The sequence below is a fragment of the Panthera onca genome, chromosome C1 (assembly GCF_046562875.1).
Source record: "Panthera onca isolate mPanOnc1 chromosome C1, mPanOnc1 haplotype 2, whole genome shotgun sequence".
NCBI lineage: Eukaryota > Metazoa > Chordata > Mammalia > Carnivora > Felidae > Panthera > Panthera onca.
In genome coordinates, this window is record NC_138346.1 from 167,343,687 (window position 1) to 167,371,444 (window position 27,758).

The 27,758-nt window shown below is 39.4% G+C and overlaps 1 protein-coding gene across 2 annotated transcripts in view; it reads right to left on the reverse strand.

Moving 5' to 3' along the window:
- PDE4B (phosphodiesterase 4B) overlaps positions 1–25,385 on the reverse strand; it is a 537,685-nt gene extending 512,300 nt beyond the window's left edge. Inside the window, exon 1 of one of the 2 annotated variants that reach the window (XM_060625541.3) lies at positions 25,248–25,385. The gene's annotated coding sequence lies outside the window, so the exon portion shown is untranslated. Of the gene's footprint in view, positions 1–24,666; positions 24,784–25,247 lie in introns of those variants that run through there. The other variant, XM_060625542.3, reaches the window with a different exon arrangement.
- Between the last annotated feature and the right edge of the window lie 2,373 nt (positions 25,386–27,758).

Here is a 27,758-nt window from a genome sequence, read left to right on the forward strand (position 1 = left end):
ACACACATATATATGTATGTATATGTATACATATACATATATACATACATATGCACATATATACATATACATACATGTATATACAAATATGTGTACATTATACATACATACACATACATAGACACATGCATATATACATATATATGTATATATATATGTATATATATATATATACACATATATATGTATATATATATATATATATATATATATATATATATACACACACACACTGTGAAGTTATCTTCAATTCATTTTCCTCTTTTACTTTAAGAATGACCATTCCTGCCAATTTGCCTCTCAAGTCTTAAATTACTGTCTGTGGCAATGATTCCTTGAAACTCCAGAGGACCCTCTCCTTAAAAAAAAAAATTCAGTACACGACATTTTTCATACAGTTTTGCATATGACTTTCAGGGAGCACCACAACCCCTGCCAACCAAAAACACATAGATCTCTACACTGTTCACTTCTAAAATCTGGTTTCTCTGATGAGGCTCTTTCTTGAGAGTTCTGGGACCACTTTCCAAGTACTTTCCAGATAGCTATTATTTGATGTTGCACAAATATCTCAAACCCTGGATGTTCAAAACCCAATGTGCCATCTCCCCATCCCCAAAGGCAACTTTTTCTTGTTCCTTTTATTAATGACTGGCAATACCATCCCCCAATTAATCAAAACACTCATCTGAATATTATTAACTTTTTCCCCACACCCCACACATCTATATGGTAATCATGATAGCCCGACATAACTGCTTAAGGGTGTGAACATTATTTCATTTGCCAAGGTGGTAAGTGTATTTCTAACATCTGGCCCACATATATACTCAAGTCATTTCTGTATGAATACAAAACAAGTGATTCATTCCTTTTCACTTTGGTAGCCAATACCCCCAATTATCAGTACCTCATTGTTGGCTTCCTTCAGGAGCCTTAAAACTCTCTCCTTGTTCCTGGTCCCTTTCCAGTGCTACCACCTCCCACCATGTCTTAAAATGGATTTAACTCTTCCCTCGCCAGCCCCCTACAGAAACTTCAGTGGCCTTATCTTCACTCTTAAGAGTTTCTACTCCAGGGGCAGCTTTTCCCGGGTCATTGGGGTCTTTAGAAAGCATTTGGTAGTGACACAGAAAATGAAAAGACTGGAGAATACTGTTAAAGATTTTACACTCTCCCACCCCACCCTCAGTCCTGTTATTTGCTTCTCAACCTGTATGCCGCTGTAAATAATTTTGTAAGGAGGCTGCGTTACTCATCCCCTGAATCCCCCCCATGAGAGCCATGCAGGTCCTGGAACCAAGAATAGCATTATCTATGTATCTCAATGTTCCCTACAAATATTAACATTCCCAAAGTATGCCAAAATATGAAGAAAAAAAAACATTTGAAAGACCCTCAAGAGTCTAAAAACAATGACTTTGCATCATGACATTCTCCTGCTGATGAAATTCATTGCCACCAATCGATAGTTGAAGCCTAAATGATTATGGCCTATTACATTTGGAAGGGAAAGTTGACTTAGGGCCAGGGGGAGCAGCAGAAGGTGAGAAATGCTACCTCTGAGCAGTCAAAGGGCACAGAGTGTCGTCACCTGAGGAAGAGGTCCAATGGGGAAACTAAATTAAGTCAGTAACTCAGTTGAAAGAAGACCCCGGGGAACCTAGGAAAGGAAACCTCCAAGCAGAAGCTGAAAGCCAGGAGCAGAACCCAAATATGAGTCAGAGGAAATGTGGCAAAAGGTCAGACCTTAGGGAAGGAAACAGAAGATGCCAAACCAGCAGAAGGCCAAGGGCTGAGATCAGGAATGAGTCAATTCAGCTGTTGTTGAGGCCAAAAGAAGGCTCTCCTTTGGGCTACCAAGAGGGTTAATAATTCTTTACTGAAGTGAAACAAGCTAGACTTAATTCTTCATTGAAACCTAAATAATTAGTACATTATTTTAGTCTGTGTAATAGTCCTGTTTTTTTGATTAGCCTTATATTTTCCCTCTACTATCCCCATTTCTTTTCTGAATTTTTTTATTTTATGTAATTTTTTTATTTAATGTGAACGCAACAGCAGCTTTCAAGTTGTTCCAGGTAGACAAAACATTTTTTCTAACTTGATTGAGATGTAAGTACACGTGATGGTCTCATAATAAAGGGAAAAGTGATACCATTTTATTACCATAAATATGATGATTATTTGTATTACTAACAGCTACCATTTACTAAATTTTTTTAACCTTATGCTATGTCCTCTGGTGGGTGACAGTTATTCCTCACAATATCTACAGGAGGAAACGTTAGTTCCAAACAATGAGGAAACCAAACCTAAAAGAGGTCAAAATTTTTCTCAGGCGCCTAGAACTAATAAATGGCAAGGATAAGATTTAAACCTGTGATACATCTGACTCCAAACTCTGTTATTAATTACCACACTAAGCTAAATTTTATTTAAAAGATCCTTATTTAAATATGACTCACATAAAATGGGTCATTTGTTAAATGAACATCTGTCAAAGCACTATGATATTAAGTACTCTTCTCAGTGCCCCTGAGCGAAAGAAAATTAACCATCTGACATAGCCCAAGCCTTCCAGAACTTTCAAGTTAAGGTTGAGGACACAGTCCATGAACTAAAACTAAAATTAGTCCAAAGATATATGTAAGCCTTGAATTTGAGTCCTGGAGAGGCCATTGCCCAGAAATGTGACTCTGAGTGAGTTACTCTTCCTGTGTGAAATGGAGGTCATAAGGGCATGAGCCTTACACGGGGCTCTGTAACAGACCAGCGTTGTCAACCTTAGGTGATTTCTTCCCCGCCAAAGGATATTTGGCAATGCCTAGAGGCATTTTTAGTTGTCACAACTGGGGAGAGGGAAGAGTGCCACTGGAAGAAGGCAAGGATGCTGCTACACATCCTATAATGCATAGGACAAGGCCCCTTCCCAACAACAAGGAATTGTCTGGCCTAAAATGTCAATAATATTGAGGTTGAGAAACCCTAATGAAATAACAACATGTCATAGGCCCTTGATATTAGCCCTTATTACATTTACATGGAAAGGTGGTACTGAAACCAATGGTTGATGGAGGGAGGTGGGTGGGAGATGAGCTAGATGGGTGATGGGGATTACGGAGGGCACTTGTGATGAGCACTGGGTATTGTATGTAAGTGACGAATCACTGGATTCTGCCTCTGAAACCAGTATTGCACTGAATATCAACTAATTTTAAATTAAATTTTAAATTTAAAAAAAGGTGGTACTGTAGGTACTTAAGTTGCAAAATGATTAATTAAAAATAATTGTAAAAAAGTAAGAATTTGAAAACATAACCCTTAAAGACAAAGACTTTCAAGGCCAGGCAGTAGGTAAGAGCATAGGCTTTTAGTGTCAGATGGGCATGGTTTGAATCCCAGTTTTATGTGATGTCGAACAAATTACTCAGACTATGAACCTCTTGGTTTTCTCATCTTGAAAATAAAAATAAATGTACCTACTTCTCATTTATTTTTGATGAAAATTCAATGAGATAATTTATGCACTTGGAGTACAATAAAACTCTCAATAAGTATTTTTAAAATTCTGGCATATCAAGTCTTATTGCAGGACCCAGAAAAAGTATAGACTTTGGACTGGTGAAAAGAAAAAAAAAATCACCTCTTGTTATACAAACCTAAGGAATTACTTAAATCTGGTTGAGACTTATTGGTTTCATCTTCAAATTAAGTATAATAATGCCTTTATCACAAGTTTATAGTAAGAATTAAATGGGAGAGCATTTTAAAGCATTGAGTAAGGTGCTTGACACATGGGGAGTACTCAATAAATATTAGTTACCGGCCCTCACAAAGAGAAAATACAAGGTTTTTATAAAGGTGCCAGTATATATATTTTACTATAAATAGTAAAAATTGCCTTTGTTACAGCAGAAAATCCAGACTGAGGAGGATGGGAATACTCCGTAATTTATAAACACTCCACCTTGGAGCAGCCCTCTAACTGTATCTGAAAGGGAAGTTATATATGCATCTCTCTCTCACCACCCACCAGCTTTCAACAAGCATCCTTCTTTGGGCCTAGGAATGTCACTATGACTTATCGAGGCTGAAAGAGAGTACAGCTCTTGGCTGCAGTTACTGGAAGAATAAAAATTGAATTCTTCAATGACAAATTTAACTGCATTTTCTGAGCTCCAAAAAGATCCACAGGGGTAACTATTCATAAATGAGCTAAGCGCAAGGCATGATGTATTAGGAGATATTTGCCATTCTGCCTCTAAAAAAATGATCACTAATGGGGTTTATGACCATCCCTGAAAATGTCTGCCGTGCAGTAGTAACACCTGAAATGAAATTACTTATTCAGTTATTGACTACCAAGCCAAGGCAGATTATCTAAAAATATAAGAATGCTATTTCAGAAAACAGTTTAAATCTCAATGAAAATAAGAAAATAACTATAAACCATCCAATTCCAAGGTATTAATGTTAAGGCCTTTTTAAAATATCTTGTACTATGTGCTTAAGATTATTTCACAATCAAATGAAGGCAGTGTTTAGGTATCATTTACTCCAATATTTCAAGCATGAAAGACATGTCCATATAGAAATTAAATAAAAATATAACACATACAACTTAGCTAGTCTAAAGGGCTTAATGAGTGCATTTTCCACTTGAAATTACACATTTGCTGCCATTTGGCAAAGTTGATTATCTTATGGCAAGTCTACAGGGTGTCTTTGATGCAGTTTCTGAATTCATTTTCCATTTTTATATGCCAAATATCTACCCACATACCACACAACATGTTCGAAAACAATTTTACTCTCTATTATAACCCATACACTTTCCAATGGCCTGACCTGTCCGAAATTGAGCTACTTCCTCCTTCCCTTTCCAGGAAAAAGCGAGTAACAACAGAATATTGGAAGCATTCACCTGGTTCTATGTCCTTTTAAACATAAATCAGCCACAACTAAAAAGGTTCTCGCTAATATCAACTACAGGACCCGTTATACACACCAGAAATACAAACTTTTGTATTGCTTGCATACATTTCCAATGTCATTCAATGCTATTCCCTTTCCTAAAATATGACATTGGTCAGGTCTCCCCATACCGGTACTCCAAAAATGTCAAGAGGTCCTCCACTGCCCGTAAGATAAAGGATATCCTCCTTAAACTCGCATTCCAGACACCCTCAAAGTTCACAGCGTGTCCTCAGCCCACTTTGCAAACATGTCCTCCCCTCCTCTACTATGTAGACAATTGTCCAGAATTCAACCATTGCCTCACTTTACCTTATTCTGTTTGCCTTCAAATGTTTGTGTTCTTCCACCTCCTTGATGAACCCTCTCTTTGCCCTCCACGGACTCAAAGCCCCCACTTACACCTGCCCTATTTATTGGCCCAAGGCCACCCAGGACTTAGGATCCCAGATGAGGATCATACAGTCTGGAGGGCTGGATGCGCACAGACACCATGATAAAAGTACCAAAACTGTACTACCTGGAAGGCATCCAGACACTTATGGAAGGCAATGAAAAGGATCTCTGTGAAGGTCAAAAGAGTTGAAGACAGAGTTATCTAGACCTTCTGAGAATCCAGAGCAGTAACTACTCATTCCCTGCCAGAAACTGTCTACTGACGTCAATCAAAAAACTGCCCCAGCTGCCCTTCTCACACTCACCCTACTTGGGCAGCTTCTTTCTGTCTCACAGGAAACCACACCACATTAAAATGAAAACAAATCAAAACGAATCAATTAAAAAGAAAACAAATCAAAAACAACAAAGAAATCATTTTCCCCTCCTCACATTCACAAAAGACCGACAAAACCCAGAATCAGAGGATGTGAGGAAATGATCACTGATGCATAGTTGTGGAAGTGTAAATTGGGGTATAACCTTTCTGAAAGGCAATTTGATGGCATAAACCCTTTAAAATGTGTATATTCCCTAACTCAACAAATTACAGACATTTATATTTAGATGTTTAAGCATTGTTTAAATGCAAGAATCAAAATGGAAGCAATTTAATGTTCAACTTTGGAGAAAGGATTAAATATAGTACAGTGTTATTTATTATGAATGCAGCCATTCATAAAGATACTAGAAATCTATAGTCTTACTCAATTTTGGCCAAATATATTCAGTTATAGAATAGCACTTACAATATGAATGTGAATCTATACAGAGGGACCGATGGAAAAATATTTCCCACTGCTTTTAGGCATGGTTCCCTGATGCACCTGCAAAAGGGTGCCTGAGCATAAACGTGGTACTTCTTATGTTTTGATCACCATCCAGTTCAGGTGAGTCTTCTGGCACATGTGCTACTGTTAGAGGTAAAAGATCTCCAGGGATTCTTACCATTTCCTGTTGAGAAAATTCCAGTCCTTCCTTACTTTACAATTAGGCAGACAGGAGAAGAGCCAGACTGTATCTCTCTATCTGTACTAAAATAAATTGTATAACAATATGTAAGATGTGAAAACTGGATTTAAAAAGATAAGAAATTTTTACAGGATTGATTCAGATGGTTCCATATCTAAATACCATGCACATTTCCACACTCTTATAGCTCTGAAGTCAGATACATCTTACAACTGATAATATCCTAGCCTTGTTCTCAGTGAGGCAGTCATTGTCGTGACCTGAACATTCATGAAAACTTGCAGAATGAGTACTGGTTTGGTTGGAAGAAAACCCAAGAAACAATAATGGAACACTGTTGTAACATCTAGAAATCATATGCTTGTGAGGAAGCGATAAGAACAATGGAGAATCCAGCAATTTTAACCTTCCTCTACCAGGAATCACAAAGCAGGCTCACTCTACATGATTGCTAAGCATCTTTTCAGGGTCGGCACTATTGCTGGCACACAAAGTGGATGAATACAGACGGTAATGACTTGGAGTTCAAAAGGGATTCAGAAGAGATGAGTAAGTTTTCTGAATAACTTACCCAATTTATTTTAGTGCATATTCTTTTCTTACTTTTTTTTTAAATGTTTATTGATTTTTGAGAGACAGAGACAGAGCATGAATGTGGGAGGGGCAAAGAGAGAGGGAGACACAGAATCGGAAGCAGGCTCCAGGCTCTGAGCTGTCAGCACAGAGCTACACACAGGGCTCGAACTTGTGAACTGCAAAAATCATGATCTGAGCTGAATTCAGACACTTAACTGCCTGAGCCACCCAGGCGCCCAGTAGGTATTCTTTTTTATGCATTCACAGAATGCCCCATGTCAGGCTCTGTGCTTACAGCTCAGAGCCAGGAGACTGCTTCGGATTCTGTGTCTCCCTCTCTCTCTCTGCCCCTCCCCAGCTCACTTTCTCTCTGTCTCTCTCAAAAATAAATAAACATGAAAATTTTTTTAAAAATTGATAAAATTAATAATACAAGAATAACTTCTAGAAAGTGCCCAGAAAGAAAAATCCATTGAGTTCCCACACACAATTAATTAGATATAACGTACACCATGGCACATCATCTTGAAATTTTAAAGTTCCCAGGATAGTAAAATGATGCTAAAACCTTCAAATTAGAAAAAAAAAATCACATTTGAAGGATAAAGATCAGAATAGCAGCAGACTTCTCAATGGCTAAAACTATAGCAAAACAATGAAACATGCCATTAAAATGCTGAAGGCTAATGACTACCAACAAGAATTCTACATCCAGAAAAACTATCTACCAGGTGTAATACAAAATAAAAACTTTCTCAGATATAAAACATCTCAAAGTTTTTACCTTCAACACACTCTACCTTAGGAAGATATTGGAGGACGTGCTCCACCCATCAAAACAAAAGACTAAATCAAGAAAGAGCAAGAGCTATAGAAATCAGGAAACAAGGGATCCAACATAGGAAAGAGGTAAAAAAAAAAAAAATCTGCAGAATGATGGCACCGCAGATACGATTAACTGCCCACCAAAGCCCACTTCTCTGGACACACAGGAAAAACATGATTTCGGCCTCTCCGGCCACTAGGTTTGGCCACAAGACTGAGTTCTCAACTAAGATATGTAAGTGGGAGGGATGTAAGCCGTGCCCAGCACTCCCTCTGTGGTCTGACTGAATGTAGTGGACCATGATAACTTTGGAACTCATGTACTGAAAACAGTACTGCGTCTAACCAGGGTCTATGAGTGACTTCAGGAAGCAGAGCAGCACCCTAACCCACTCACCCGAAACAGCAGGTCAAAGCTCCCACCAACACCCACCCAGCTCACCCAGAACAGCTCAGTAATGTGACACGAAGGAGACATATACTTCTGTTGTGTTTGAAAGGTTATAGACTTGGGGACCACTTGTTAGCTCAGCCTACAGTGGCCCTAATTTAAATGGGAAAGGAAGATTCCAAAATTACAACAGTGAGCAAATGTATGCACAGCTTGAGGCTGCATGCGGCTAGTAAAAGGATGAGATGTATAGGCTGTCTGATTAAATATATTTAGAAAATATTTACAATTTAGATGCAGTGTTTGAGGGTGAAATAGTGACAGACACTTTAAAAACTCTGAAAAATAAAATAATTGAAACAGCTATGAAACAGGAAGAAAATAAAAACATTCATAAGGAAATATAATCATAGGATGCCAAAGGATTCAGCTGTGAGTGATAGTTACTGTCTCAGCAATTTGAAAATAAACTGAGGAAGCAAAGTAGGTGAGTGTGTGTGTGTGTGTGTGTGTGTGTGTGTGTGTGCACGCGCGCGCGCCTGTCAAAATGCATAGCAGGAAACAATTATGCAAAGAATCAAACTAAAAAGCAAGAAATAGCAGCATAGGCATCTTGTTTTCACAAAATGGAGGCAAACATGAAGAAACAGTGAACTATTTAAAAGTAATGCCTCTAGAAAGTAGGAACCAGAGATGAGGAAGGGCGCAACAGACGACCACTGCTTTTAAATGACATATCAAACTGTAAATTTGCAGTTTGATAAATTTGTCAACGTGTTGCATTCTTGAATGGACAAAAATATCAAATTTGTTTGCTTTGGGCTAAATTGTAACTTCTCAGAATGGTTAACACTTGTTATCTCACATTTAGTTGGAAGCTCTAATTGGCTGTCTTATATGTTTCTGGTTACTTTAAAAAGACATCATTATAGGAATAGTTTGGTAGACAAAATATTTCAAAACAAAGGAGTCAGAGGGGAGAAAATAAAAATGGCTGTGAAACTATGACTTAGTCTGATCTCCTCGCTTTCCAGATAAGGAAACTGTAAGTCTTCCAGGAACCTGCCATCTTCTTCAACAAAAGTAAACCCCAAGCTTTTAAGGTGTGCAGTGAGGAAGAGCCTCCATCTCAAAAAATGGCAGCTGGACCTCTAGCAGTACTTGGAAGCCACATCTCCTCAGTCCCCACCATGATCTGCATCATATCTCTAAGGAATTTCCTACTCTCCAGTAATTGTTCTCATTATTACTACAGCACAGGTTTGGGCTAGAGGGAACTCTTCCCACCTACAGTTCTTGCTGAAATTTGACCTTCCTCTTTGTTTTCAGAAGACAGCTAAGACACTAAGACTTTCAAAAGACTTGAAGGGAGAGAAATCTGATAATCAGATTTACAAAGTATGGTATGCTTTCCCTAACTGGTCAACTCAGTTCCATTTTAGCTACTGTCTCAGCATAAACACCAGTGAGCTCACACCTAAGCCTTATTTTCAACAAATCACCCAAGAGAATAAGGTGCAAAAAGAAACAAAGCTTCCCTCTTTGTACCCACTTCCAGACCAGCTTTCATATGCCAGATTCATGGCTGAACACCCATCACCATAGGACTGATGTGAAGGAAAGGCAGGACTCTTTCCACAGAGATGTGACTTTTCCCCATAACCTCAACTGGCCAACTTAAGCACCCTAAGTCTAGAATGCCTGAAGAGGAGAAAGAAATAGCTCCAAGGATGTTGTTTTGCACAAAGCAACTGAATAACTCTCCCAGTTATACAGATAAATTAGTGGCAAACCTGAGACATGAACCTTGCCCCCTGGCTCAAAGTTAAGGGTTCTTATCACCATATAATGCGATTCGCTTTTATGGTGACTAGCACATAGAAAGCATGTCAGTGAAGTTAGAAAATAAGGAACAACTTTCTGTCTCATATTATCTTTAAGGGAATAAAAACCTGTGGCCAAAGGGATAACAAAAAAACCTTTACTGAAGACATCACAAAATTCTTTTTGGAAGATTTATAAGAGTCAAGCAGAACCTCATTATTTTCAAGATATAGCCATTGGAAGCTCAATTCTAGGTTTTAATCAGAGCTCACATTTTAATCAGAGCTTTCTCATTTCCCTAACACTTAAGAGACCCAAAGGACTTTTTGTATTCATGTAAAATCTATGACTGTATTGCATTACTCAATAAATCGCCTCTCTTTGAAACTCTATACATTCTCTCCTCACATTGAAGTTTACCTTTGATATTTTAATGCAAGAACGTAAGAATGTGTTGCTGTATTTCTCTCCTTTGGAAAAAACTGACATTGAGGATCATACTAAAAATGCCTAGTTATGATACTCACTTTTGGAAATGCTCACCCATCATCTTATTTACACATTAACAATACTATTTATAGAATTTATATAACACCTTCTTTCAGAGCAAAAAAAAAAATGCACTTCACATCCATTATTTCATTTATCTTTGTACTATCCCTCTGAAATGTGGTGAGAACAGTTGCCTCACCTTATTTTAATGGAAAAAATTTAACAGAAAAGATCCATTATCCTTCTTGATGTGGATAAACAGCTTCTAAGTAGAGTGCCTACACCAACTGGAGAATAAACCTTCAATTACAGGATATTTCTGTCAATATCCGAATAAGAACAACAAAGCAGAATTTCTGGAATTCAGCCAATTTTGTCCTTTTTAAAATAAATATCTGCTCTTGGTATTATTCATTTATGTCATTAAAATTTTTAGGACAAAAAACCCCCAAAATATATAAATGCAAATTTAAACAAAAAATAAACCATAGTATTTCATGAATGACTGCAGTAGTATATAATATTGTCACTAATTTCTTAGAATTTCACACTTATAGATGCCATTATTCATTATAGAAAAAAATTAAAACTTTTTGCCCATGGTTAGCTTAATACCAATGACCATTAAGATATACTTTGAATTTAGGATACCTGGGTGGCTCAGTCAGTTAAGCGTCCAACTTCAGCTCAGGTCATGATCTCCCGGTTTGTGATCTCCACATTGGGCTTTGTGCTGACACCTCAGCCTGGAGCCTACTTCAGATCCTATGTCTCCCTCTTTCTCTGCCCCTCCCCCACTCATGCTTTGTCTTTCTCTCTCTCAAAAATAAATAAACTTTAAAAAAGAAAAGATATACTTTGAGTTTTACATGTCAGTCAGCTATCTTGACACAAAGTGGCAACTGATACAAAACTTTAAATGACTGTACCTCCTAGATATTTGAGGCAAATAATAATTAATAACTGTTTTTAAACTGTTACAATTCAATAGATTTCCAGATTGTACTTATTATGATATTATTATATGATTCTACTTATTATGATATAATACTACAAACAGAACTTTTAAAGCTGAGAAATATTCTTCATGTAATGACAATGTTGGTTGCCTACCCAACATCCATTCTCCCCGTCTTCCTTACTATAATAGAATCCTGATGTTTGGAGAGAGGTACCAAGTTTCTCTTATTTCTTTTCAGCAAGATTTAACGTACATTTATTCTTAACATGTGGAACATATAAAGATTTTTATACCGAGTAAATGATATTCATTAAGCCGGAGGAAAAGGAGGAATTCACATCATTTTTAAAACTACATTATTTTGAAATACAAATGTGGATTTTCATCACCGAAAAACCTTTGAAATTGTGTTTCTTCCTTTTAGTTGTATTTTTCTCCTTTTTTTAATCAGTACTGGTAACAATTTTCTAAATCAATCCATACACAACCATTTCCACACCTTGAGTCATGAAGCAAATTGTGATCTCCCAAAATAGAGCATGACTTTATACATACAGAAACTTGTACATTACCTTCTTTTTTTGTTTATTTTTGTTTTTATTTTTTGTATTTTTTCTTTTTTTATGAAAAAAGCCCACTTCTATTTCTTAGACTTCCCTATAGTTGGCGGGGTGAGGGGGGCGGCATTGACACAGTTCTGGCCAATAAGATATTAGTAGAAGTCTACCAGATGCATCTTCCTGGGAGCTATCACTTTCCTTATAAAAAAGGACTGATAGCTGGTGTATGCCTTGTCTTTTTTCTAGCCCCTTCTTCCTGCCTACGATCCAGATGCTGTTCCTGGATGTTCACTAACTGGCTTTCCACCAAGAAAAGGAAAGCTATACACTATTGATAGTAGAGCCAAAAGCAAAAAGGAGCCGAAACCCTTGATAACCCTCTTGTGCAGTTGTCCCAGTCTTAGACTGTCTCCTTCCAGATATCTTATTTCATGTAAAACAAACAAAAAACAAAAACAAAAAACAAAAAAAAAAAAAAAAAAACCATCTACACAAAACAAACAACAACAACAAAAACTCCTTACTTGTACTATTACATGTCAAATTTTCAGTTGCTCTCAAGTGAATGCAATTCTAACTGAAAAAACAACACAAATATATTCTAACTGGATCCTCCTTTTTCTCTCATTATATGGCTTATATGCAAAAATTAATTCTCTGCACTCAAAGCAGGTAAATCCAAACGGACAGTGTGCAAATGCTATGTCAGACCAAAAAAAAAAAAAAATCCTCCATTTTCTACTTCCACATACTGCAAATGGCCATTCTTCTTTAATCTTTAAAGTCCTTCTTTTAAGGTATTTTTCAGTCATGTGAAAGTGTGAGGTCAGAAGGAATCTGCTAGAAACAACCTTAGACTAAACAGTAAAGCAGGCAACCCACTCTGCTATACATTTTTGTCTATAAACCAAACGAGGAAAACATTTTTTCAAGACTCATTGGTATTCTTCAGCTGTATCCCCATCTTACCAAAGATTACAGCAAAGTGGGAGGTGTGACTCACAGAAATAGTTTTTCTGATATAAACTTCACCCATTGAATAAAATTTGAAATATTCTCTAAGCATACAAGAGACAGAGTCCTATGCTATTCTTCGTGCTATGAACAATAAAATAAAATTTTACGAATTATCCAAAATTTTCACACCCAAGCTTCCTCGGAATGAGAATATTTGTACAAACTAGCTTAAACGTTGCAGTCCGACATTAGTAATTACAAAGAGCTATAAACACTAATTTTATCCTTCAAAAAATGCAAAATGCAAAGTCATAATAATTACATATTCAGTTGGGAATGTGTTTGGCTCAGAGTAACAGAAAACCTAATAAATATTAGAAGACACGAAGGTTTTATTTTTTCTCATGGAATAATAAGGCTGGAGGTAGGCAGTGCGGACCTGATAGATCTACTCTAACATATCACCAAGGATCCAAGCTACATCTATTTTTCTGCTTCATCATCCTAAGTGTCTGGTTTTATTCCTCATGTTTGTAAGAGGGTGCTCACCTCAGAGCATCCATGCTCTTCCAAGAAAGAAGGGATAAGGGTCAAGGGCAAGAACCTTCCCCTTGAGCAGCTTTCCCAAGAAGGGAAGCATTCCCCAGAAATCTCCATCTAATCTTTGTAATATGGGCCACTCCTAGCTTCAAGGGAGGCTGACAAGTTGAATGATTTGCCTTCCAACTTGTCTAGCATAGGAAGAGAAAAGAGAAAAGGGGTAAGTGATGCTGAAGGAGCAAACCACAGTATCACTGCACCTCTAGACCAACTAAATCTAACGTCATCCACACTGGCATCATCACTACTGCCATTGTTACTATCAGCATTAAAGTGTTTATTGCCCCAAATTGCGCTGCAGTGTACCCATATAGTTAAGTAGCCCTAACCCAACCATGACCTCCCTAATACAAATTTCTGATCATATCAAGGTATTATAATAATTTCAAACTTAAAAATTAGTTCCCTGGAAAGCTTTCTTATGACTAATACTTAATTACATAGGCCAATCAAAAAATTCCCCTAATGTGTCAAATAATAACTACTAAAGTTTCACTAAATCATAATGCTGCAAAGACTCTTAGAGATTATTCGATGGCTTATTTTATACCGTAAGGCTCACACAGGGGATGTCATCTACCCACTAAGTGGCACAGCAGAAACGGAACTTAGGACTTGGGGTTCTCAGTCTTCAATTATTCAATTACTAAAGAGCAACCCTGGAAACAAAATTCCTTTCAAATTTTTAAAATATATAAAAGCACAAAAAAATAAAAACTGTCGTATTATTTCTTTTTGTACAATCTCCCCATTTTTATGCACTGAAATTTTTCACTCTAGTTATACAGCATGACACTTCAAATCATTTCAGAATCTTATTTCTTATCTAGGTAGTTGCACTAGTCACAGAGAAGTATATAGGAGCTTCTTTTAAGTATACACATAAACAGTTTCCTCAAAAATAATTTCAGCTTAACAATTTAACAAATGTTGGCCTTACTCGCTCACTGAATGCAGAGACATTTCTCATTCTATGCTCTTAAATTATTTTGATCCATTCTGTAAGAAAAACATGGATGTAGTTTTCTTCTCACCCCCAAAAAGTCCCCCGTAAATACATCAAATGGCACTATAAGCTTTCTTCTTTCAATCCCTAAGATTTCATGTGGGTGAAATTTAGTATACATGACCACTAGAGCAGACTTAGTAGAGAAAAGGAGAAATATCTCCAAAGGGCAATGTTTGTCCATACAGTAAGAGGGTGACAGCAGACAGGAGCAGAGGACAGGTCTCTCCCAGAAACCTTGAGGTAAGTGTATGTACGTGTAGCAGGGAGGAGAAGGCAAGTATTGTGGGCTGGGTTGACTGTTTGTATTTCCCACTGTCTGTTTTAACACCTGCTGGTCCTGTTATATCCTTCTCACCTACTGGCTCTCTAGAACCTGCAGGAAAACAAATTCCTCAGCACTGTGCCTAGGACAATTGTTGGGATACACAAGCTTTTAAGGGTGAGTCTGACTATAAAATAAGGCATTATCCCTATGTCATTTTCCCCAGCAAAGACCATCCACAGATATCACATGGTACAAACAAGACAAAAAACATAGTATCTAGTGTCTTCCATAGGAGTTCACAAACCTTCAATATTGCATGCAAATTTTTGAGTTTGTTCATTTTTCTGGATAGTTGGTCCATACGTTCATCACATTTTCAAACGTGCCTATTTTTTAAAGAGTATCATCATGCCATCACAACTTATTTGAGAGATCTTTCTCTTTATTAGAAAAGGGAATGAGAAATCATGTTTCAATATATAATTTTAACTTTCTTCTTAAGTCTTCTAAAAAGAAAGTGATTCAAATTTCTTAAAGAAAACAAAATTAGGAAAGGCTAAGAATTCAGAATAAATAAGCCCCGCCATTATGGAATTGAAGGAACATAGGTTCCCTTATGGCTTTTGAAGGTATTGGTTTTCTTAAATATAAAACAATACGGTTGGAATAGGTTATCTCTAAGTTCACTTTCAGTTCTGAAAATGACAGTATTCTATGAGTCAGCACTGTGGCATAAAGAAGGACAGCCAAAGACAGAATCCTGGTATCTTGTCCTTAATCCACTCTAAATATCACCAAGTTGCTTGTGCAAATAATGTCATTTATTTTCTCTACGGTTTAAAGCATCCACCTGATAAAGGATCTTTTTAGTATTTCTCAGAGATGGCAAGAGATAAAAGGTGCTAATTTTTTTTCAAATGCGATAAAGCAACTTGGAGAAAAATGTTCAATACAGAAAATATCACATATATAGATTTTTGTCTTAGATCCCACTAACAGCATTGAGTTAACATTTAATTATCCTATTACAGTAACATTAATTAACCTAATGTGACTTTAATTTAAGAAAATTTAAGGGGAGGCTTAGACTATGTCTCCCTCACAAATACATATTACAGGAAAACACAGTCAAATGAGTATTTTCAACTATATTAGCAGATAACATGGCTGATGAGTCAACCCAGTATTTTTAAAAGGCATATACGCCTGATCCACACAAGATGGCAGGTACCTACCTCTCCTGGCCTCCTCCCCCTTAGCACAACTATAAACACTGAAAAATAACACAAAAGGCAATCAAAGAAGGACTCAAAACAGTGAAAAGAGGAGGCGGGCTGGTTAGTGACCCCCGAGCCACGGAACAGCAGAGCAGTAGGATGCCTTAGGACTCTCGACCCCACAGCAGGTTGCTGGGGCCCGAAGTCTCCCAACCCCAACCTGGCAGTGGATGATATAGGTGGGCTCTTTCCTCCCTTGTATGTAACTGGGTCCAGCCAACAGCACCAGATGGCCTCACAGCACTGGCAGGGGGAATCCCGCGGCAACAAGCTCCAGACACAAGTGTGTTTTTTATCCCTGCAGGCCGAAAAATCCCTTCCTTTACCTAGAGGCACCACCAGCAGGCCTGGCCTGGGAGGTTCCTTGCACCACCCTCTGGTGGTATTAGCAGGATTCAGTAGGAGCCCAGAAGCACCTGACAAATCAAACAGACTAAAACAGCCAACAAAGCCCCTAGAAAGCAAATGGTCATTGAAACCACAGCCCACAAAAGTAATCCAGGACCTGTGTGCTAAATCTAAACAGGGTGACTATTAAAATATAAAATTTAAATAAGACCCAAGCTTCCTAATATGGTAGCCAAAATGTCCAGGATATAATCATAACTTGAATGAGAAAAGTCAATCAACTGACACTAACACTAAAGTGAATCAGCTGTTATAAGTATCTGGTAAGAATTTTAAACTATCAATTATAAAAATACTCCAAGACGTAAATTCAGATCCTCTGGAAATAAATGAAAAAGAAAACAGAAAATTTCAGCAAAAGTGTTATGAGTTCTTAAAAGAACTGGCAATTATAGAACAAAAATACAATAACCAAAATAAGACATTCACTGGCTCAATAGTAAAGGTGACAGAGGATAGAATCAGTGAACTTGAGAACAGCTCAATAGAATTTATCCAATCTGAAGAACAGAGAGAAAGGAAAAAGAGAAGTGAAAGGGGAAAGGGGAAGAGGAGGGAGGGGGGAGGGGGAGAAGAGGGAAGAGGGGGAGGAGAGGGAGGAAAGGGAGAAGGAGGAGAAGGTGGAGAAGGAGGAGAAGAAGGAAGAGGAGGAGGAGGAGAAAGATAGATGAACAGGGTCTCAGAGCCCTGTGGGACAATAAGAAAAGCTACAGCATTCCTAGAGGACGAGAAGGAAATGAGAAAGACATTGGGACTGAAAGAATATTGGGGGTGGGGGGTGCTAGAAAACTTCCCAAATTTGGTGAAAGACAAAAGCAGATCAATTTAAGAGGCTGATCAAATCCTGAACAGAACAAACCCAAAGAAATCCATGCCAAGACACATCACAACTAAACTTCTAAAAACTAAGCATAAAGAAAAAATCATAAAACCAGCCAGAGAAAAATAGCTTTTTGCCTGTAGTGGGGCATCAATCCAAATGACAATGATTTTCTTATCAGAAACCAGAGAGGCCTAAAGGTGGGGAACATTTTTCAAGGGCTGAAAGAAAAGAACTGTCAACCACAAATTCTTCCCTAGTATGAGTTGTCTAAATTATTCCATATTCAATGATTGAAACAAAACATATAACACTACCTTATATTCAAAACGACAGCATTTAAAAAGAAGAGTGAGTAAAGAGACCTAAGTATATATATAGGAATAGCCAATGCCACCAGTGGGAAAACTATACAGAGATACATTCAAAAACATTATAAATAAATTAGATTCCTATAAAAAGTTCAAGTAACTCACAGGAAGGCAAGAAAAGAGAAATAAAGGAATAAGAAGCAGAAGAAACAAATAGAAAACATAATAAAATGGCATACAAACTCTAACACAATGCTGAAAACTGGATCACTCATACATTGCTGGTAGGAAGGTAAAACAGTACATCCACTCTGGAAAATAGTTTGGCAATTTCTTATCAAAATGAACATGCAATTATCATAAGGCTCAACATTCACACCCTTGGGCATTTATCCCAGAGAAATGAAAACTTACATTCACACAGAACCCATACACAAACATTCATAGCGGCTTTAGTCATAATAGCCCCAAACTGCAAACAGTGCAAATGTCCTTCCATGGATGAACGGATAAACAGCTGTGGTATATCCATACCATAGAATATTGCTCAGCAATAAAAAGAAATGAATTATTCATAACACAACAACTCAGATGAATCTCTGGGGAATTGTAGTAAATGAGAAAAGAAACAATCTTTAAGGCCATATTATCTATGATTCCATTTATGTACCATTTTTGAAATGATAAAATTATAGAGATGGAGAACAGATTGGTGGTTGATAGGGGTTAGAAATGGGGCCAGGGAGTGAGAGGGAGGCAGGTGTAATTCTTTTTTTTTTTTTAAGTTTTTTTTAAGTTTATTTATTTATTTTGTGAGGGAATACAAGCAAGGTCGAGGCAGAGAGAGAGGGGAAAGAGAGAATCCCAAGCAGGCTCTGCACTGTCAGCACAAAGCCCAGGGCAGAGCTCAAACTCACGAACCCTGGGATCATGACCTGAGCCAAAATCAAGAGATCGACACTTAACCAACTGAGCCACCCAGGTGCCCTACAGGCATAGTTCTAAAAAGGGCAGCATAAAGGATTTGGTGGTGATGAGAATGTTCTGTGTCTTGACTGTGGTGGTGGATTCATGAACCTCCACACGTGATAAAACTGCAGAGAACTAAACACACACACACACACACACACACACACACACACACACACAAGTATAACACTGGTGAAATCTGAGTAAGATCTGTAGATTCCATGAATGCCAATTTCTTGGTTGTGTTATATCATAGTTTTTCAAAATGCTACTACTGGGAAAAACCTAGTGAAGGACACACAGGATCTCCCTATATTATTTCCTACAACTACATGTAAATCTATAACTACCTCCAAATTTAAAATTAAATTTTAAAAACAGGGTGGAAGTTGCAGAGAAGCAGGTTTTTCATGTAGTCTCAAAGTAAGAAAAACAAAACAGGAGAAATCTAGTAGATATCTCCTTTCAAGTAATCTTAGTAATGGGACAAACAGGTGATGCAACAGGAAGAACACAGCACCCAAGTAGGAATATTCTTAACAAAAACCTTTAACCTGAATCTAATCAAGTGAGTAAACTGGTAGGCAAATCCAGGCTGTGGGACAGTCTGTAAGACATCTTTTTTGGACAGGGGGGGAATCTGGCTGGCTCAGTCAGCTAAGCATCCTACTCTTAATGTTGGCTCAAGTCATGATGTCAACATTCATGGATTAAGTCCTGTATTAGGCTCTGCACTGACAGTGCGGAGCCTACTTGGGATTCTCTCTCCCTCTCCCTATGCCCCTCCCCCTGTCTCTTTCAAACTGAATAAATAAGCATTAAAAAAAGACATCTTCCTTGGGCTCAACACAAATGTTAATGTTGGAAGGAAGGAAGGAAGGAAGGAAGGAAGGAAGGAAGGGACTAGTATAATTAAGTTTTTTAAAATAGTGTCAATAGATCGTGGGAAAAAAAGAAATGAGTTGAAGAGTCAATTCTCAAAGTGGATACAGTCACAAACAGATGTCTTATTCCACTAGCATGGCTGGTTGTGTTAATGGAGACCAAATTCCTTTCTGCTACAAACATAGATACTTAGATTTTTTAAAAGACCAGGATAACTTAAATAGGTTAAATAGTTAGACTTGAAGAGACAAAAAAAAAGGTATTCTTTAGATATCAGAACAGAAACAAATAGCAGAATAGTAAGGTGGCACTACAGCAATCCAAACTGATACAGAACTTAGACACAGGCATTAATGCCAAGAGGCTAGAGATTTCATATGTGTCTAAGGACAGGTAACTTGGTTTGGGGCCCATGAGAGGAAAGTAACTGGAGCGAGACCTTTGCATAAAGAACTCTAAAGACATTGAGTACTTAGTTTGAGGACTAGAAGCCTGGCCTGGGAAGTACGAAGAAAATCTGTCTCTTTCTGGGACTCTGGATAGAAGGGAAAAAAGTATTTTTGGATTAAATCCCTAAACCCACACATACACAGTTTGAATTTACATTACCTGCATGGTACAGGAATCTCAAGCCAGGAAATTAACATAAAAGCTGATGCTATGGATGTTAACTAGACTTAACATGATAATCATTTTGCAATACATACAAATATCGAATCATTATGTTGTACACCTGAAAATATAATGTTATATGTCAATTATACTTCAATAATTTTTTTTTTAAAGTTAACCCTAGGGATGCCTGAGTGGCTCAGTCAGTTAAGCATCCAACTTTGATTTTCGTTCAGGTCATGATCTCACGGTTTATGAGTTGGAGCCCCTCATCAGCCTCTCTGCTGTCAGTGTAGAGTCCACTTAGGATCCTCTGTCCCCCTCTCTCTCTGCCCCTCCTCCATTCACACACAGGCGCACTCCCCCTCTCTCTCAAAAATAAACACTAAAAAATTTTTAATAAAAAAGTTTAAAAAATTAAAACCTGACCCTAGACCAGGAAAACCCCGGGGCTATTCTCTAGAAACAAACACAATATCACTCTACATGAAAACATTCAAAAACTGGGAAAAATAAAACTACTATGGAAACAACCAAAAGTAAAAACCTGCCTGAAAATGAACTCATAATCCCAATAACAAACCATAAAAGGAAAAGATCTATTTATAGTCGATATATAGCTTTGGAAGAACCAGCAGAAGAATTTCAAGTAAGAGAACAATTTGAGACTAAAAAATAGTACAGCTATGACTATTAAACAGATAAAATAAGGACAAAATTCATAATAAAATGATAGAAACCCTAGGGAAAAAAATCAGGTGGATATGAAAAAGCATCAGTTAGCACTTCTAGAAAAGAAACAATAAATCATAGCTCAATGGAGTTACAACTTAAAAGATAAGGCACTAGTGAAGAATTGGTTGGCTGGAAAACAGTCCTGAATGATTCCCCAAATGCCTCTTAAAAATAGTTCCTAAGTGGAAAAAAAAATACCAAGGTAATAGACATGAGGAATAAACCAAGAAGGTCCAAGATATGTGTAATAAGAATTCCAGAGGAAAGAATAGAGAGAATAGAGGCAAGATACATGATGAGATATGCCACAAATTTATAATAATCTGAGAAATATAAGAATTGTCTGATTAAATAATAAGAAAACCCAAGGAGAAAAAGTAAAACAAACCCACACCTGGGCACATCATGATGAAACTGCAGAACACCAAAGACAAAAAGGAATCTTAAAAGCAACCAAGAAACAATCTCTCATCATTAACAACAGAGGCTGGAAGACGGTATCTTCAAAGTGGTAAGAAAAAGAATTGTCAACTTAGAATTCTGCTCCCAGATAATCTATTATTCAAGTGTTAGGATAAAATACAGTTTCAAACAAACAAAATACATGAAGAGATATTTATCACTTGCACACTTGCCAAAGAACTACTTCCGTAAGAGGACTTTGAATCCAGAAAGAAGGGATGCAAGAAACAACAGTAAGCACAGAAAATGTGGGTAAATTCAAATAAACATGGACTATGAAAACAATCCCACAAAAGAAGAACTAATTACATAAAATGACACAGTGCATGTGAAAAAAATGTGGTGGAAATATGTGCTACAAAATATTATGAAATACAGGGCATGATCAGAATTATAACATTGTAAGGCCCTTATATTAGTCATGAAAAGAGTAGATATTTTAATTAATTTCATCTGCTAACACAAAATCTGAATGTTAAAAACAAAACATACCTACTAAAGGAATAGAAATGAGATATATAATGTTGAAATCAATAGATGGAAAAGAGAATAAAGAAACTGCAAATCCAATAAAAGGAAAGAATGATAAAACAAGGAGGAACAGAAGGGTGACAGGGTCAGAGAAATGTCCTATAATGAGAAGTGGCAGTACCTTTTAAAAGAGAAAAGATTAAAATTGGCAAAATGAATGTGCACACAGACGTTATTACAGGTTGGCTTCCCCAAGGAAGCCCACTCGGCGATACAGTTGAGCATGAAATCTTATTAAGGACTGCCCTGCTATCCACAACTGAGAATGGGGAAGGAAGCAGAAATGGGAAATGTCAACCTGCAAGGCAAGTCCCGTAGGGAGTTCCAGAGCTGGAATGTTCAGAGTTATCTGGAGTAGGGCTGAGATGGCCAGGCCTTCTCCCACATGGACCAGCCACTGGGTGTGAGCTGCCCTGGAAAGGGGAGTGAGACGGGACAAAGATACTTTCTACACCACAGGCTATCTCCTTCAAGGGCCCTTGAAGGCCATCTGCTGACAGGAGTCTCAGAAGCTGGGGCAACAAGCTCTTCACTGAAGGAAGATTTGACACATCACAGTATCTGCCATATTACCATAAGGTGACTGCAACAACCAGTGCTCAAAGGAACCCATTTGTCACGTAATCGACATCTTCACACCTTCTACAAACTCTGTTCCTCAGATTTTTATGTCATAATAATAATGAAAGATAAGTCCAAATTACTAACCCCTAAATCTGTCTAACTCAAGACTGCATCCTGTACCTCTTGCTCCCTAACCAAAGTGAGCCACATAAGATATTAAGAGCAACACGGGACTCTTTATTCCTTCATAATTTTAAATCTTCAGCTTATCAACCAAAATGAAAATATCATTTCTGTGTCTAATATTTTTATGAAACATGCATCCTTACTTGTGCCCACCACTATGATTAAATACCTATCCCTAGACAGTCAAAGGACTCCAAGATCAGAAAACCATATATGATTGATTTCTTATTCTTCAAACCAAAACCAACTCTATTCAAAAGAAATTAGCAGGCCCAGGTGGGTACCCTCTAGAGAAATTTAAGATAATTCATCTTTGTCAAATACGTCAAATCAGATATTAAAGCAGATCAGCTGAGAAAAAAAACTAAAAGAAGACAAAATGCAAAATTGCTTAGTTCACAATTGCAATAAGGAATATAGAGAGATGATACATATATAGATAGCCTCAATGTGTCAATCGTGCCATCTCAACAATTCCAATCTTTAACAATTTTACTTATTTTTTTTTTTGTAATTGACATTCTGTTGTTTAAAAAGAAAAAGAACAGGAACAGCCAGCAAGTACATTATTAGCCAAGTCCTACAATATTGATTTGAAGACTTGATCAGACCACTGTGACGCCAAAGGCACATGTTGACATTAAGGGGGTTTCTCAGTTGGGATATCAGAGGATAGATGAGGTACCCTCAGAGGGAAGTGTGGCTGAATTTTCTTTTACCTGAAGTGAAATCATTTGCCCTATCTACCTTCTTGTCAATTCATGGCCAGATATATTCCAGACCTCTCCCTATACCTCAGGTCTAGGTAAAAACACTTTGAAGTCCCCCAATTGTTTTTGTTTTTATAAAAATTACTGGCATAACTACCCGCTTTTAGTGAAAGGAAAGAGGGCTAAGTGGATGATCTAAAAAAAAAAAAATCCGTACTTTTTCTTTTAATTTAATGTGCCTTTTACTCTTGCAGTGTAGCCCAGGGTTTTCAAGTAGCTGGAAATCTCTGAATTTAAAAGATGGATGTGATTCAAAGAACAGTTATAGCTCATACAGCTCTAAGACACAGAATGCATAGATTTACCATTTCTGTTTAATAGCACCAAATACATGTGATGTAAACATAATGTAAATGTAATGTAATTTTAGGTGAAAGTCTCAAAGTATTTCTTAAAAATTACCCCAGACGTGTGTATATCATATATGTATATTATACTATATAGAATACATTATATGTTATTTATATACAAATATTTTCATCTTGAAAATGAACCACAATGTAATTGAGAGCTATTCCTCTGTGCTCTCTTCTTTATACTTGCTTCAAAGCTGTTGGTTACAGTGGGTTTGTATTTTGTTTGAAGTATGGCACATGGAAGCGGGGGTGGTCTGTGAAAAGGGGAAGGAAGGAAGCAAAAGAGGAACATGGAAGAGGAGGGATGGCAGGAAGGAAGGGGAGGAGAGCCCTACACACACACACACACACACACACACACACACACACACACATACACACACTTGTAGCTCAGAAAGGGCCAGGCCCTGAACACATCCCAGCACCCCTCCCCAGACAAGAGATAGGGCTTCCCAAAAGTTGCTGACAGAGCCTTCGTTATGCTGTGCCTTAGGCGCGCCCCACCTGGCTCCCCAGACACCAGGACGCACAGGACCATCCTGGGGCCGCAACCCAGCAAACTCTTGGGTACTTCGGTCTCCCTCCCGCGCCCGCCGCCCGCAATCACTGGGCATCGCGCGCCAATCCACCCACTCCTGGGCAAATCCTTCTGCCTTTCTCCTTCCTCCCTTAGCCGCCTCTCCTGCCTAAGGGTTTGCCAAGAGGTTCAAAGGCGGAGGCAGAGGCAGAGAAGAAGGGAGCGAAGAAGAAGGGCCGGTTGGCGGATTTCCTACTAGGGGCACCAACGACGCCGTCAAGGCGACCACCCTGGTGCGGCCCCATACTCCCTCGCCCCCCATCAACCCACAGCACCCCACACTCTCCATTTCGGCTCCTCTGTGTGAGGAAGTAAGAGAAGGAGGAAAATAAACCCGCAGCCTCCTGGGCAGCCCTTACCTCAGGCTGCCCTCTCGGAAGCCGCCCTCCTGCTGGCTGAGGCGCCGCTGGTGCACCGCCGCGGCTCCGCCCGGCTCAGCTCTTGCGTGCAGTGCGCTCCCCGGGGCACGAGAGGCGGCGGGAGATGCTCGCGCGCAGCTCGCGTGCAACCCGGCCGGCGGTGTGGAGCCCGCAGCTGCCGTGGCGAGTCCGGAAGCCCTGGAAAGGGGTGCACCAGCCGAGGACGGCTGCGGAACGCGCGCGCGGAGCCGCCGGGCATGAAGACCCCGGCCGGGGCGGTGCAGACTGCCGCGACGCGCCCCAGCTCCGGTCTCCTCCGCTGGCCCCCCCAAACCCCCTCTCTGTACCCCCACTACCCCCCACCGGGAGACAGCTCGCCGGTGGCACTTGTTCTGCCGCGCTGCGCTCTTCCGCCCGGTGCGGGGAATAACAATGTGATCTTACCGCACGGACTAGATGCTATGTAGTAGGTTGTAACTGCTGCGGCCACCACCTGTCAATTCCAAGGTGCAAGGCACACTGTCCCCAGAGGACTGGCCTCTCCCTGATTCCCTACCCGCTTCTTTTCCTCCTCCTCCTACCTCGCCGACCTCCCGCAGTACTCTGCCGCACGATACTAAGGGAGTTTTGCAAAATAACCCTCACTCCCAGCCAGGAGCTCACGGCATCTCTCTTTCCACCAGAGCTGAAGGATTACGCACAGCCCTGCGTGCCTAACCAAAGCCGGATGCCGAAAATCCTGGTTTGAACCCCACACTAGCCACCCCCCCCCGCCCCCATTCATAATCCCAGCGGCCGTCTGCCACTACACACCCTCCCCCTGCCGCCCGCGCTCGCTGCGATTCGCCGTCCCTGGAACGTGTCAGTCATTCGCTCTTCATCTGCCATGAATACAGTACTAGAAGCTCCGCAGCCACGGGTTGCACAAAAGGGGATGGGGAGAAGAGCACTCAGCTGGAGGGGCCGGGGGAAGCCAGGGACGAATTACGCGGAAGGAGCCGGTGTGAAGGTGAGAACCCGCTGCTCTCCTGTTGCACAAAGGAGCTCCAGAGTGGATAAGCACAGTGCCACTGAACCAGTGGGTCAGCTCACCTCCAAGGAGGTGCTCTGCAAAGACCCCTCGGAGTGGGTCTCACAACTTGAGCATTTGTAATGGCCAATCAGCAGACCCCCACTTGGAAGCCTGACTTCCCCAGCTTGAAAGAGTGCAGATGGGTGGAGGCCTGCGAGTTGGGTTGGGGCGGGGGGGGGGGGGGGGGGGGGGGGGGCGGTGCTGGCGGGGGGGGGGGTGCTGGCGGGGGGACAGGGGGTAGGGAGAGCCAGGTGTGAGAAAACATAGATTTGCTTTTCTCCAGTTGTCCAGCTCTTTCAGTCGGAGAAAGAGAGAAGAAAGCTGGTGAGGGAAAGAGAAGGCAGACAGGGATATGGTAACTTTGCACATTGAACTATTATAACTAGCCAGAAACCAGAAGAGACTTTAATGGATAAAATTGGCCTATTTCACAATTTATTCCAAAGAACATTGTGGCACACCCATTTTGCACTAAGCACAATACACTGTGCCAGATGCTGGAGTACAGACATGATCAGGGCCACAGTCCCTGCACCCAGGGTGCTCACCGCCTAGTGGGAGAAGCTACTAGGAAAGCCCAAAACGGACAATACAAGTACTACACATGGAAGCACACACCAATTACACCAGTGGAAGGAATTTTCTCTAGTTGGAGGGGAAATGGGTCAGGGAATTTGATCCCTTCTGAACTGTATAATAAAAGGCAAATAGGAGTTTGCCAAAGAAGTAACAGTAACCTTCTGTTATTCATACATTAACCCAACCAGCTTCACATACCTACACAAGGAAAGTCATACCTGCGAGCTTGTCAATATAGGAACTTAATGGACTCCTGCCCTGCACTGTTATCCCTGGGTGGTTTTTGGAGGAAACATTTTCAAATACTAGCCCTTGGAGTGTAGAACACCCAGTGCTCACAGCTGAAATGCTGCCTTCTTGGACCTGTTGGTTTATGTTCTATACCATCCACTCATCTGTTAGCTTGAAATTAAGCCCAAAGCCAAAATTAATAATAGTGAGGCAATGAGCATCTGGAGGGAAGCCAATAAATCTTGCAATGCAGTCATGGTTCTTGTCACAGTCTTTGTCTCTAAAACGATGACAATATAATCTCTTTTTCCTGAACTACAGTGAGGATTAATTAGTCAGACTTATTAAATAGAAAGAGACCATTGCCCGAATAGAGTGTGGGATGGGAAACTAAATTGTGATTCAATCTGGGAAAAAAAGAACCAGTTTGAGTGACATGCTCCCCCTGCGAATATTAGAACTTTGAAAGGTATTAATGATTACTAAAGCACCCAATGTTGTTACCTCATCTTCAGAAAAACATGTCCAAAGGGTCCTCATTGCAAATAAGAATTAAACGGACTCCCGTATGAAGATGATGTCATCAATTTAAACATCCTTCCCACTTCTCCCTAGAAATCATGTATAAACTAACAAAGAGAATGGAAAAATTGTTAAATGCCATTTTCAGCAGCCCTATACAGATTTTACTCACAAACTCCAAAGTCCTTGTAGAGGGTGCTAAAAGTAGCTACATTTGAGCAGAAGTCATATGGAAAAGGCCTAGGGAGAGTAAAGGGAACCAAAAGTAAGGACATCAGAAAGTACCAGCAAAAACACGTTTCCTGAAAGTAAGGGGCTCACCATAAAATACAAAAACAGCCACATCTCTTAAACAAGAAAGCAAGAGCGGAACAGGTAAGGCAGAAGAGGCACAAAGAGATGGGGAGAAGAAGCACAAAGGCACCTCCCTGCTAGAGATTCCAGGGAACCCACCAGTATCAAGTCTCAGAGGCAGCAAAACTATAATCCTTGAGGATGACGTAATCACTGTGAGATACAGAAGACCTATTCCTTGCCTGTAAGGACTGGGGAGCACAGAGCTGTTGGCAGACAGTCTCCTGAACCAAATTTACTTCAGAGACTTAGAATGGGTGAGTCTACAGAAAAGCCATAATTACTGGAAGCAGACTGCTTTTGAGTAAGCAATAAAAGTGAATCTGTAATCTAT